Genomic DNA, 12,084 nt, shown 5'->3' with positions numbered 1-12,084 from the left:
TTTTTAATTATTAGTCTCTCTACTCACTTTGTGGTCCTACTAATTAGAAAAACAATATATTATATGAGGACCAAATACATATATTTATTATTGGTAATTCCTCTTGATCTGCTGGCAATTTCAACTACTTTCAATGTTGAGGCAATACGTGAGGGAGAGGAATACAAAGGAGTGAATTCAAAGCTTTCAAAGTAGGTAGTAGTCTCAGTCAGGTGAGAGGGTTTGGTGGTTTTTGGTGGACACAATGTTGTTGTCTTACAGTTTCAGTTTGGGATTGCAAGGAAGTAATTCTTGATGGTTATGGTAAAGTGTTGTGTAGAGAAGCCCACTCCAACAGCAATGTCTAGATTCCAATATAAGTCTTTTGTGTCAGTCAACTAATTATAAAGTAAACAAATGTTTCAGATTAGTTATATGTAGGGAACTGAATCCTTTCTTCTAAGTTTCTTCTATGAGTTCTGACATTCATTTTTATAGTAAAAAAATTACAACATGTTTTAATAGTGTTAAAAGATAGTAAAATTTGAGTTAACTTGCATGGATTGATAGTGTGAAATAAACAATAGTATTTATTTGTGTCATAATATTATTTTAAAAAGATAAGGCATGGAAATTAAAATTGTAAAATATAATAAATGAATGTGCAGAACTATTTTATAATACCAACACGGACAAATTAAATGTATAAATTTAGGATCACGAGCTGGCGTGTAACTCCTATGATCCATTAACATGGTGGCAATGTTATGATGCTAACAAGATTGGTTGAGGTCAATGTTGTTACTGCGATCGCAAGTTTAAGGTGTGATCGTAGGATTATTTCATGATGAGCTATTCGTTTTGCAATGGGTCTTGTTGAAATAAATATTGTTTGATGAGATTGCATTACTCTTCGCACCCTTAGTGGTGCTCACTTACCATAGTGAATAATCAATATTGCCTCTAAAAATCAGAACTTAATCTTCGGAAACACCAAAAAAACAACACAATTCAGTCTGATATCTAGGTCAAAGAATAGAGCTGAAACAATCTGAAAGTTAATGTCCGTATTTTATATGGAGGTTAATGTCCGAATCAGTTTGATTTATATAATGGTTAGACTTTCCCTCTTCCTTCATTTTATAAAGTTTACGTAGAATCCAAAACAAAGCTCGTGAACAAACTCCATTTCCATCATTTTCAAGCTTTGTCACATCTTTGACAGCATTGCACTCAATCCTAGTACTTTGCTTAATCTTTAATCTACCTCATTCAATCTAAATCAGCCACTTCTCCCTTTCGGTAAGTTTCTCATTTTTTTTGTATTCTGATGTATTAGTTTGATGTTAAAAGCATAATAGGTTGTTTATGTTACATCAGGATACATAATAGGTTGTTTAGAGACGCATGCATTTATATCTTTTGAACTTTGAAGTTTAGTGCACATGACATGCTTTGTTTATGCATTTTTCTGGTTTTTCCTGGTATGGAAGTTAACTTCCGGATTTTTCTAATGCATAGGTTGTTTGATTTTGTATGTTTTATCCCATGAGTTTGAATTATTTAATTATGATATGATTTTACTAGTTTAATTAAAGGTAAATCATCTGACAATTAAGAAAGAATGAGACATGGTACAAAACTCGCCTCCTGTTGATTGCAATATTGCAAGGAGTAGAGTGCCATGCTTAGGCTTAAATTTTCTTTTCATTTTTGTTTAGAAATATTGAATGTAAGAACTTGTGTTGTTGTATTTCTTTTATTCATCATGAGCTAAACCTCTTTTTATGTTGAGCAATATGAAGTTTAATGAAAAGTAGTATTTTGTGTTAAATAGTTTGGTTTGAAGTGATGCATTTGACTATGTAAAAAAATATTATACATTTGTTTCTTTGCTTAATCACCTTAGAAATAGGTGAAAGTTGGTTAAGGATTGAGAACTCTATTAACTAACAGACTTCATAAGTAAATATGGTTGAAAATAGTAGGATAGACATATTAACTATATTAGTAACTTTAGAGATGAAGGACTACAACCATAGGAGAAATCATCAGATGCATATATACATGCTTTGATGTTTTTGTGAAGCCTCGAGAGTTGTTCCTTTGACTTAATGCATATGCTTTGATATTGTAGACATACCCCACTAGATCACTTTCTGTCACATCTGTCTCGACAAATCTCATCAGACACAAAAAAAAATATAAACTTCATTAGATGGATTATTTTCCAACATGCCTCTCACAATTGATTTTGATTCTTCATTATCACTTAGCACTTATTATATTTCAACTTAAATTTGTGACAAACCATTATTATTTTTATCCTATGCTCATGGCTATTCAAAAGATATTAATGTGAGAATCAATTTAAGTTATTACAATTTATGTGGGATTGATACTCTTACTTTTACATTACTTGCTACTATTTGACTGTGTATACTTGCACGTATTAATATTTTTCACAACAAAAACCCACTAAATTGCTTCCCAAAGTCAGTTTGGTGAGCTTAGCCGTCAAAAACTCAGTTTGGTTTGAGGGATCAACTTGATATAATCTCTCATCTATTGTAATAAGGTTCGTGGTCATATCCTCAAAAGCTCAAAATATTATTTTAGTGGAACTCTCAAGAAGAAATTCTTGAGGGGAGGAGTAAGCCTAGTGGAAGGATGAATCTTTATAACTCATGGTGAAATCTCTCTCCCTCTCTCTAGAGAGAGAATGTGTGTGTGTCTGAGATGTTACTCTTTCTCTTTCTCTCTCTCTCTCTGTCTCTCTCTGTCTCTCACACAGACAGACACACACACACCCTTACTCTCTCTAGAGAGAGGGAGAGAGAGAGGGAGAAGTGAATTTGAAAGCATACAATAAAGGTGTTTTCTTCGTTGCATGTTTCTATCATGTTTAGTTTGTTGATCCCTTCTTATCGCTTATGGATGATAACTTGACTCATCCCCTTATCTGGGATAGCTGAGCTCCTTCAAAAGTGTTGATATTCTCTTGCAATCTTTTGCTAGATAGATTCTCTTCTAGAGATAAGTTGTTCAAAAAGGAGATGATTACTGATCCTAGAGGGAACTCTTATCATTACCGTGTGGATTCGATTGAGTCAGTGACACATCTCTTTGTCACTTGCAGTTAATTATGTATATGGGGTATAGGATCTTCTATTTGTTGGGTTAACATTTGGCTCTTCTTAGAGATCACCATAGACTTCTTTTTTAGTCTTTCCTCTTTTTATGTGGTAGGCCCAAGTCTAGAGGTAGTTTTATTTTGATTTATCATGTGGTAATATGTACTATTTTGGAGATCTGTAATGATGTTATATTTTTAGATAATTGCATTTTAACAAGTATCATAGTTAAATAGTTAATGCTACATTATACGACCAACTTATTTATTGTTAACCTTTCATTATGAAATACTAAATAATATTATGTGGTCTGATATATTGTTTTTTATATAAAAAAGATAAGCTCCTCAACAAACAAGGTCCTAAGATCAATCTAAGAATCCACATTACTCACCACATCTTTTTAATTTGTTAATATGAGAATCAAGATTGCCAAACACATATTTATTCCAAGCTTTTATAACTAATTTGAGAGCTTTAAACTTATCTAACGAAACAAAAGCTTTCTAGCCGTAAAGCTCAATACTAATCCAGGTCAAGAGAATTAGCTCAAGAAAGCTATTATGAGATATCTAATAATTATTAAATTTAAAAGGCTTAAGACTCTACACCTTAAGACTCTACACCTGATTAGTATACTTGAGGATAATAGGATAATGATATGAAATATCCATATGAATTACCCATTGAGACACCTCACCCCCAAGATATCACAACCCATTAGAAAGAAAAACTTTATGAAGCCTGTTAGCTGCCTCATCATTGGGTTGGAACCAAGGGAGCTTGTGTCTAAGAGACATAAGTTAATAAGTTCCATCTAGAAGATAAAATTAGAAAAACCCAAGATTTACACATTCCTAATGAAACTATAAGGATCTAGCATCCCCACCATTTCTTTAAAAGTGTATATAGACTGAAAATCATCAAAAACACACTAATTGATATCTCCAAAAATTTCTTTACGAGAGCATAAATCGACCCACATAATTCTCTTGTTGACTAGAAGACACTTAGAATAAAGATTAACTACATAGCACATAGTGCTAGTAGCACCCCACTGACAACACCTAATAAATTCAGACCAGAGAAGGAGAACAACGACGTACCTTTCAAACTACATAGCAAATATTTTAACATGAAAATGCATTTTTTTCTAATATAAGATGGTTAACTTTCAATTCACGACGATTAATTTTTTTTTAAAGAAATTATTAAAAATAAAAGATAAAATAGAAAAGAAAATAGACTATACAAAAAACTTTATATATGACTATAAATAATGTCACACAAAAATTTGAAAATTATATAAACTAAAATTTATGAAAGTATGAACGAATTGCCCTTATAGCTCAGTGGTAGAGCGTCAGTCTTGTAAACTGAAGGTCCGTAGTTCGATCCTGCGTGAGGGCAATTTTTATTTTGTAACACTTATTTAAATGTAATTTTCATTCTTCACAATAATGTGTTTTTTCTATAATTTAGTTTATAATACTTGTTTTAAAGGTGTTTTTCATAAACCGTAATAATTTAGTTTATGTTTCCAAACTGTCGTTGTAATTTTTTATTGTATTTATGCTGTTCTAAGAAAACAAAGATTAAGGTGGTTTTTTTTAGTTTAAAATGACAAATAATATAAAATTGTCAAAGTCATTACCTGATGTTACAACTTGATCAATTGTTGCACTTATAATGCAAAGGCTGGTGCATTCATTTTATTAATCAATTGGTTTGATATTTAATTAGTTTGTTGGCATGCTTTGCATTTAAGATAAACATTTTTTCTATATAATTAAGTAGTTCTAAAAGGCAAACTTGTGAAAGCATCAAAGCCAAAGGTTTAATGTACTTTAGTTTCATATCATATTATGTATACATCGTATTAGCTAAACCGTACCATCACTCACTATGTTAAAACCAAACACTTTGGTTGATCCTAAAAGTATTAACAACCCTTTAGATATATAAATTATATGGAAGACTATATGGTCACCTAATCTTAATCTATAACATAGGAAAATAAACTATGAAACATTGGAAAAAGTAAGATAGAGACCCAATAGAGTAATGCATATTGCTTGGGAGTAGTTTGATTAAGTGTGGACATACATGACATTACATGACATTTTTATATAACATGTTATGGGGCAAGTGCAACAACTCTATAATGAGATAATTGTTCTTGAGGTTAACTACCCTAATTCATGGATTTTATTCAAGCGAACAATTCAGTTTAATGATAAATTTTATTCACGCAAACAATTATTTAGATTTGTAAATAATGGATGAAGTAGAATGAAATAAAACATGATGAAATTCATTCTATCGTGTTTTATTAAATCTTCACATTTTTATTTCGCCCAAATTGAAGTGTATGTAAAATAATGAACAAATTAGTTATTTTCTATCATGTTAAATTAACAAAAATACTAAGATATTGAAATAGAATACCTAATTTAATTCCGTTCAATTTCACTTTATTCAATTAAGTTCTATTTTTCACTGTTCAATTGTAATTCATCAATCTAAACAAAACTTAAAATCATGTTTGAATACACTAAAACGGACGAACGGAATGGAACGAACGAAGTTGAATGGAGCAGAGAGAGATAGAATAAAGATGTCATTCTATTGTTTAGGTATTTCAAGACGAAATAGACTAATTTTCTTATTCCACCCAAATCGAAGGTACAAATAGTGATGAAAAGTGATGAAATTGGATGAAATATATTTCATAATTCCGCTCTATTCCATCCATTTTCAAGTAATCCAAACAATGCAATATAAATTTATCTCATTCTATTCCATCTCATTTAATTTCATCAATCCAAACATAGTAATAATAATAATAATAATAATAATAATAATAATAATAATAATAATAATAATAATAATAATAATAATAATAATAATAATAATAATAATAATAATAATAATAATAATAATAATAATAATAATAATAATAATAATAATAATAATAATAATAATTATTATTATTACTATTATTATTATTATTATTATTATTATAATTATTATTATTATTATTATTATTATTATTATTATTATTATAATAATAATTATTATTATTATTATTATTATTATTATTATTATTATTTATTATTATTATTATTATTATTATTATTATTATGCAACAGAAATCAAAACTAATACTTCGGCCGCTTACTCTTTAGCTGGACCTTAATTGGGCTGAGCGTTAAAGGTTTTTGAAAGTCTCACCACACCCCACCTCGGATCAATTTCATTTTTCGGAAAAAATATATATTTCAAAAAACTTAAAACTTGAGTTTTTTAAAAATAAATTCATAAAAGTTTTATTTGAATTTTTTAGAATAATATTTTTACTCTAGAAAACTAAAAAAAATTGTTGTCCAATTGCGGACAAAAATATATATATATATATATATATATATATATATATATATATATATATATATATATATATATATATATATATATATATATATATATATATATATATATATATATATATTAGAAAAATGGGGAGGTTGAAGTACAATTCCACAGGTAGGAGAAAGAATTTTTCAATCCTTTATGGAATAATAATTTAGGCAATTTCTCATTGTATCCTTGAACATTCAATTTTCTTAAAATATATTTTGTTTTCGGAGATGTATCTCCGGACGTACTAAATCTCCATTTTAATCACAGGTTAATTCGAAGATGTATTTTTGAAGGATTTTGTAGGGTGTGTTTGGGGTTACATCTTTAGATACACCTTTTCTTAAAATTCAAAAAACTATTTTGAAGATGCATCTTCGAACTAGGTTAGCATATTTAAAGCTCATGTCAGACTCTCCCTCTTTTCCTTCTTCATTTTTTAGAAACTCAAAACTATCTCTTTTCTGTACCTCACTCTACCAATTTCCAGTTCCCACTCAAGGTCAAGTTTTGAAGCAATATATACTTGTATTTTGCCATTCCCAACTTTACACCCTTATCATCAAATTTTTGAGTAAGTTTTTTATTTATCTTATTTTAATTTTTGATTAATGTATTAACTCAAATAGATTGGTTTTAATGCATTAGATAACATTAGCATTTGAAATAGATTATGTGTAGACTTTCTTTATATGATTTGGATGATACTTGGATGGTTAGGGCAGTTGCAAAAAAAATTCTGCCTTTGAATTGAACAAAACTTTTTTGGAGATAACCGAACACCCAGACGCCGATGATCTTTGGGTTGCCTACCACAAAGAGTATGTCCTGAGGTGTTTCTTCATGTTTTTGGTTGGCACGTCCATGTTTGTGGACAAAAATGCAAACTACGTGGATGTGACTTACCTCAAATATTTCATCGACTTGGAGTCCATTCACGAGTGAAATTGGAGTGCCGCATACTTGATTTACCTGTACTCCAATTTGAACGAAAGTTGTAAATGGACGACAAAGCAAATAACAAGATCATACATGCTTACTAAATTTTAAACCACATTGACATGACTAAATTTATACATTTATAAAACTGGAGGAACTATACTTCACAAAAATTTATTTTAAATGTTTTTTTTATTAAATTCACATTAGAAAAAAAAAACTACACCCGAATATATTGAATATCTAATAGTTGTGTAATGACAACTCACTTTGATCAAATTCTAATATTAGACAAAAAATAATTATTAAAAAAATAATTGATCATATTGATTACTAATAAATTAAAATATATTTGTTAAAATAATTTTATAATTAAATAGTTGAAAAATTAATTTTATAATTTTACTAATAAATAATTTTATAAACGAAAAAAATGCACTGCTGCTACAAATATTTTTATAAACGGGAAAAATTATATTATAGAAACAAATATTTTTATAAGCGGAAAAAAGTGTATTATTGATACAAATATTTTTATAAACGGAAAAAGTGTATTGTTGATACAAATATTTTTATAAACAGGAAAAAATTTATTATTGATACAAGTATTTTTATAAATGGAAAAAGTGATTTTTGATACAAATATTTTTATAAACGAAAAAAAAGTGTATTGTTGATACAAATATTTTTATAAACGGGAAAAAAATGTATTGTTGATATAAATATTTTTATAAATAAAAAAATTGTATTGTTGAAACAAATATTTTTATAAACGAGAAAAAGTGTATTATCGATACAAATATTTTTATAAACGGAAATAAGTGTATCGTTGATACAAATATTTTTATAAACGGAAAAAGTGTATTGTTGATACAATTATTTTTTAAAATGGAAAAAAGTCGACTGTTGATATAATTATTTTTATAAACGGGAAACTGTATAATATTTGTTACAAATACTTTTATAAACGAGAAACAGTGTATTATTTATTACAAATATATTTATAGACGGGAAAAAGTATATCGTTGATACTATTATTTTTATAAACGATTGTTTGTTACAAATATTTTTATAAATAGAAAAAAACTATTGTTGATACAAATACTTTTATAAACGAGAATAAGTATATTGTTGATACACATATTTTAGAGAATCAGTTGTAGATTTATTCACTTCAACAATTTTTTAAAATATTTCATCACTATAACTGTTTTTGCTTTCAATCTGTTTGATATTGACATACTTCCTTTTTATCAGATTTGGTGAATCAATATGAAAACTGCAGTGAGACTAAGTGTTTAACTTATTGCTGCAATGACGAAGTCCGTTGTAGGAGCTACAAATTACGTTAGTTGACAAATTGATTTTGAGATATTTAAACATGTTTTCTTTTAACATTTTTAATGTAAGAAATCACAATTTTACAACATAATATAAGTAACATCTTACCTTTTCAAGTTTATAATAACTACGTTCTCATAATTTGTTCAGCCATATTTTCATTGTTTTTGAAAATACTACTTGGATCAATGCATAACAATTGGTGTATGTTATTAGTCTATATTTGTAATTTTGTGAATGTTTATGACATGTAAAATAAATTTTAAAGCTTACAAATGAGATATCGCGACGTATAATATGAATTCAGACGGAACCCGTGCGATAACACAAGTATTTTACTAGTTTCATATAGATTTCTTCTTATAATTCATCATGTAAAAAAATAGTTTTGATCTAGATTTTGTGTACCCTTAAATTATGAATATTCACAAGCGATATTAGAACCATAATTAACGTTATTATTTTGAGTGAAGACAAGGGATCAAAGAATTTTATATTTTATCTTTATCTAAAACCTTTGCCTATAAGGCGAGCCTTGTAGTTTTCAAAAGTTGCGTCATATTTTAGTTTATTTTTTAAAATCCATTTACAACTTATCAACTTGGAACCAAGAGAAAATTCTATTAAATGCTAGGTCTTATTAGACTCTAGAGAAATCATATAATCATTTTTACTTTTATAACTTTTTACCCCAAATGTGCATCTAAGGAACACAAATCTTCTTGGATGTTTGAAAGATCCTCCCCCAATGTAAATATCGTATAATCAGATATATATAATCTATAGAAACGATTGTTCTCTTACCTCTTTAAGATTCTATTTCATCTAATTCAAATTTATTGCCGCTCTTGATCACAAGAATATGATCAATTATGGGCCCCCGTTATTTCTTAATTTGAATGAGAATTTAATTTCAAATAAATCGACATTGTTTGATTTTGTGATCACTTTACCTTTTAGGTCATAAAATGTATATGTTTTGTTGTTAATTGCATAGTCAATGAATACTCATTCATAGGTTATACTAGAGAGCTTAACTCTTTTAGAATATAAAATCCAAACAAATTCTAGACAACCCTAAGTTTAAAATTAAAACAATTTAGATTATCTTTTCTTCAAAATTTCATATGAAAAAATTTGTTCTTGGACTTTGGAACTCTAATTATCACATATCAAACCGTCAATAAAATTTCCCCCTCCAATGAAGTGCATCAACAAAATTAAGCATGAATAATTCAGTTAAGTTTGGATTCTCTTTTTTCAACTTTAAGTTAATTTCAAGAGAATAAGGTTTAGTCTATTCGTGAATAATTTTATGTTGTTTATAATAATTATTAAATAAGTGGAAACCATCCTTATTGAATTATTTTTCAATTAATGTTACAAACATCTTAAACATATCAAGCACATCACTTTTATTTTTTATAAGATAGACAAAACTATAGTAAGAACAATTATCAGTAAAAGTGATGACATATCTTTTTCCATTACTAGTCAAGGTGCCATCATGTTTTTATATATCATAACGTATTAAATTTGGAGGTTCACAATCTCTTATAATGAATTTATGTTAACATTTGGTTATTTTATCTTGACTATATAAAGCAAAAATTTTAAAATCATTTAAAGATAAATTTGAAATCAAATCTAAGCCACCCAAATTTGAAATAGTAGGCTTGTTCACATGGCAAAATTTAGAATGCAAATATTAAAATCACACAAGTAAATTGAAGAAGATATCGTATTCCTTTCAAATTTTAATTTAAACCTTCCATTAGTGGTGTAACATTTCCAAATAAAGAAACATTTTTAATAATGATGTACAAATATGCCTCTATAGTTTGAGTGAACTCATCCTTAGTTAGGAGGAATTTTAAAACTTGATTGTTCATTACTTCTAGAACATGCAACACGTCCATGAGAATTAATTTATTTTTGGAAGAGAACCTCCCCCCATCACCACTTTATTATCTTCAACAACTGCGTGTTTTTAACGAAACAAAATCATAACATATATGGCAGAAAGTGTCTCAATCCACCACTAGGGATGGAAATAGGCTGGGCCGAACTAGGCTTTGCCAAGCCTAAGTCTGGTCTGTCAAAAAAAATGAAGCCTAAGTCTGGCCTGTGGCCTGTCGTAGGCTTATTTTTTAGGCCTAAGTCTGGCCTTTTCGAAGGTCTGGTTAGCCTGTTAGCCTATATAAAAGCTTATTTGTTTTAGACATATGTATATAAGCAATTAAAATAATGTTTAAATAGACTAACTAACTAAAAGATCAAGAGATTAAAAATTTGTTTGCATTGACTTATTTTAACTTACCTCTTAGCATAATTTTTACAAGACTATTTGTTTAAGAGAACTTATGAAAACAATGTTCATTAGATGTTTTCATCTTAGTTTTACAAGTTCTTCAAGATAACCAAATTTTATTTATGTATTTTAATTCAAAGTATAAAACATAACTTAATGATAATAAAAAAAGTATTCATATTTATTTAAATAGGCCGGCCTGATAGGCTTTAATGATTTCTTTTAGGGTCTGAGGCCTAGCCTTTTTAACTAAATAGGCTTATAAAAAAGCCTAAGCCTTTTCTATTTAAAAATAATGTGTGGCCTGGCCCGAGCCTATATAGGCTAGCCTGTAGGCCCCTGTTATCGGCCTAGCCTATTTCCACCCCTATCTACCACCCATTTAATCGACCAATTTAAAATTAATAATCATAACAATAAATTGTTTTTCATGCTAGCATGTGAAGTAAATGTTGGTTTGCTCCTATATCTAGGGCTGGACATGCAACCGAAGCCCTCCCAAAACAAGTAAATCCATGTTGGAATATGGTCTATCGAACAAGTCAAACCGAGCTGTCAGTTGACAGTATATGGTTTTAGATGAGTAAATTTGATTAGGTTCGGATTTTATAACTAAACCAGCGGAAACCGAAATCTCTCATGTATTATATATGTATTAAATATACTAGTATTATAGTAATATTGATACAGACTTTCAACACAGTGATGTGACAAGTCACAGTTGTTCCGCAGAGTAATTCCGCAGAGTAATAGCCCTGTTATATTCAGGTTCTTGAAAATAAGTGAGACATCACACTAGCTTATTATTTCTCATAAACATTAGCAACAACTATAGTCTATAAGGTTGATTCAATGCCTTTTATATTCTTATGTATTTTTTCTTATCAGATGTGCATAAGCCCCGAGCCTGAGGTATGATAAGGACGGAACACTTAAGTTATCTGGTGTCTTGGTAAATTATCT

General features: G+C 28.6%; 1 non-coding gene across 1 annotated transcript; it reads left to right on the top strand.

Annotated features, from left to right (window-relative positions):
* The first annotated feature begins 4,451 nt into the window (after window positions 1–4,451).
* Window positions 4,452–4,523, top strand: TRNAT-UGU (transfer RNA threonine (anticodon UGU)). The gene has a single exon. It is a non-coding gene; the product is annotated as a tRNA-Thr (tRNA).
* Window positions 4,524–12,084: the final 7,561 nt, after the last annotated feature.

Source organism: Vicia villosa, linkage group LG7, assembly GCF_029867415.1.
Source record: "Vicia villosa cultivar HV-30 ecotype Madison, WI linkage group LG7, Vvil1.0, whole genome shotgun sequence".
Taxonomy (NCBI): Eukaryota; Viridiplantae; Streptophyta; class Magnoliopsida; order Fabales; family Fabaceae; genus Vicia; species Vicia villosa.
This window is presented reverse-complemented; position numbering and strand designations above follow the sequence as displayed.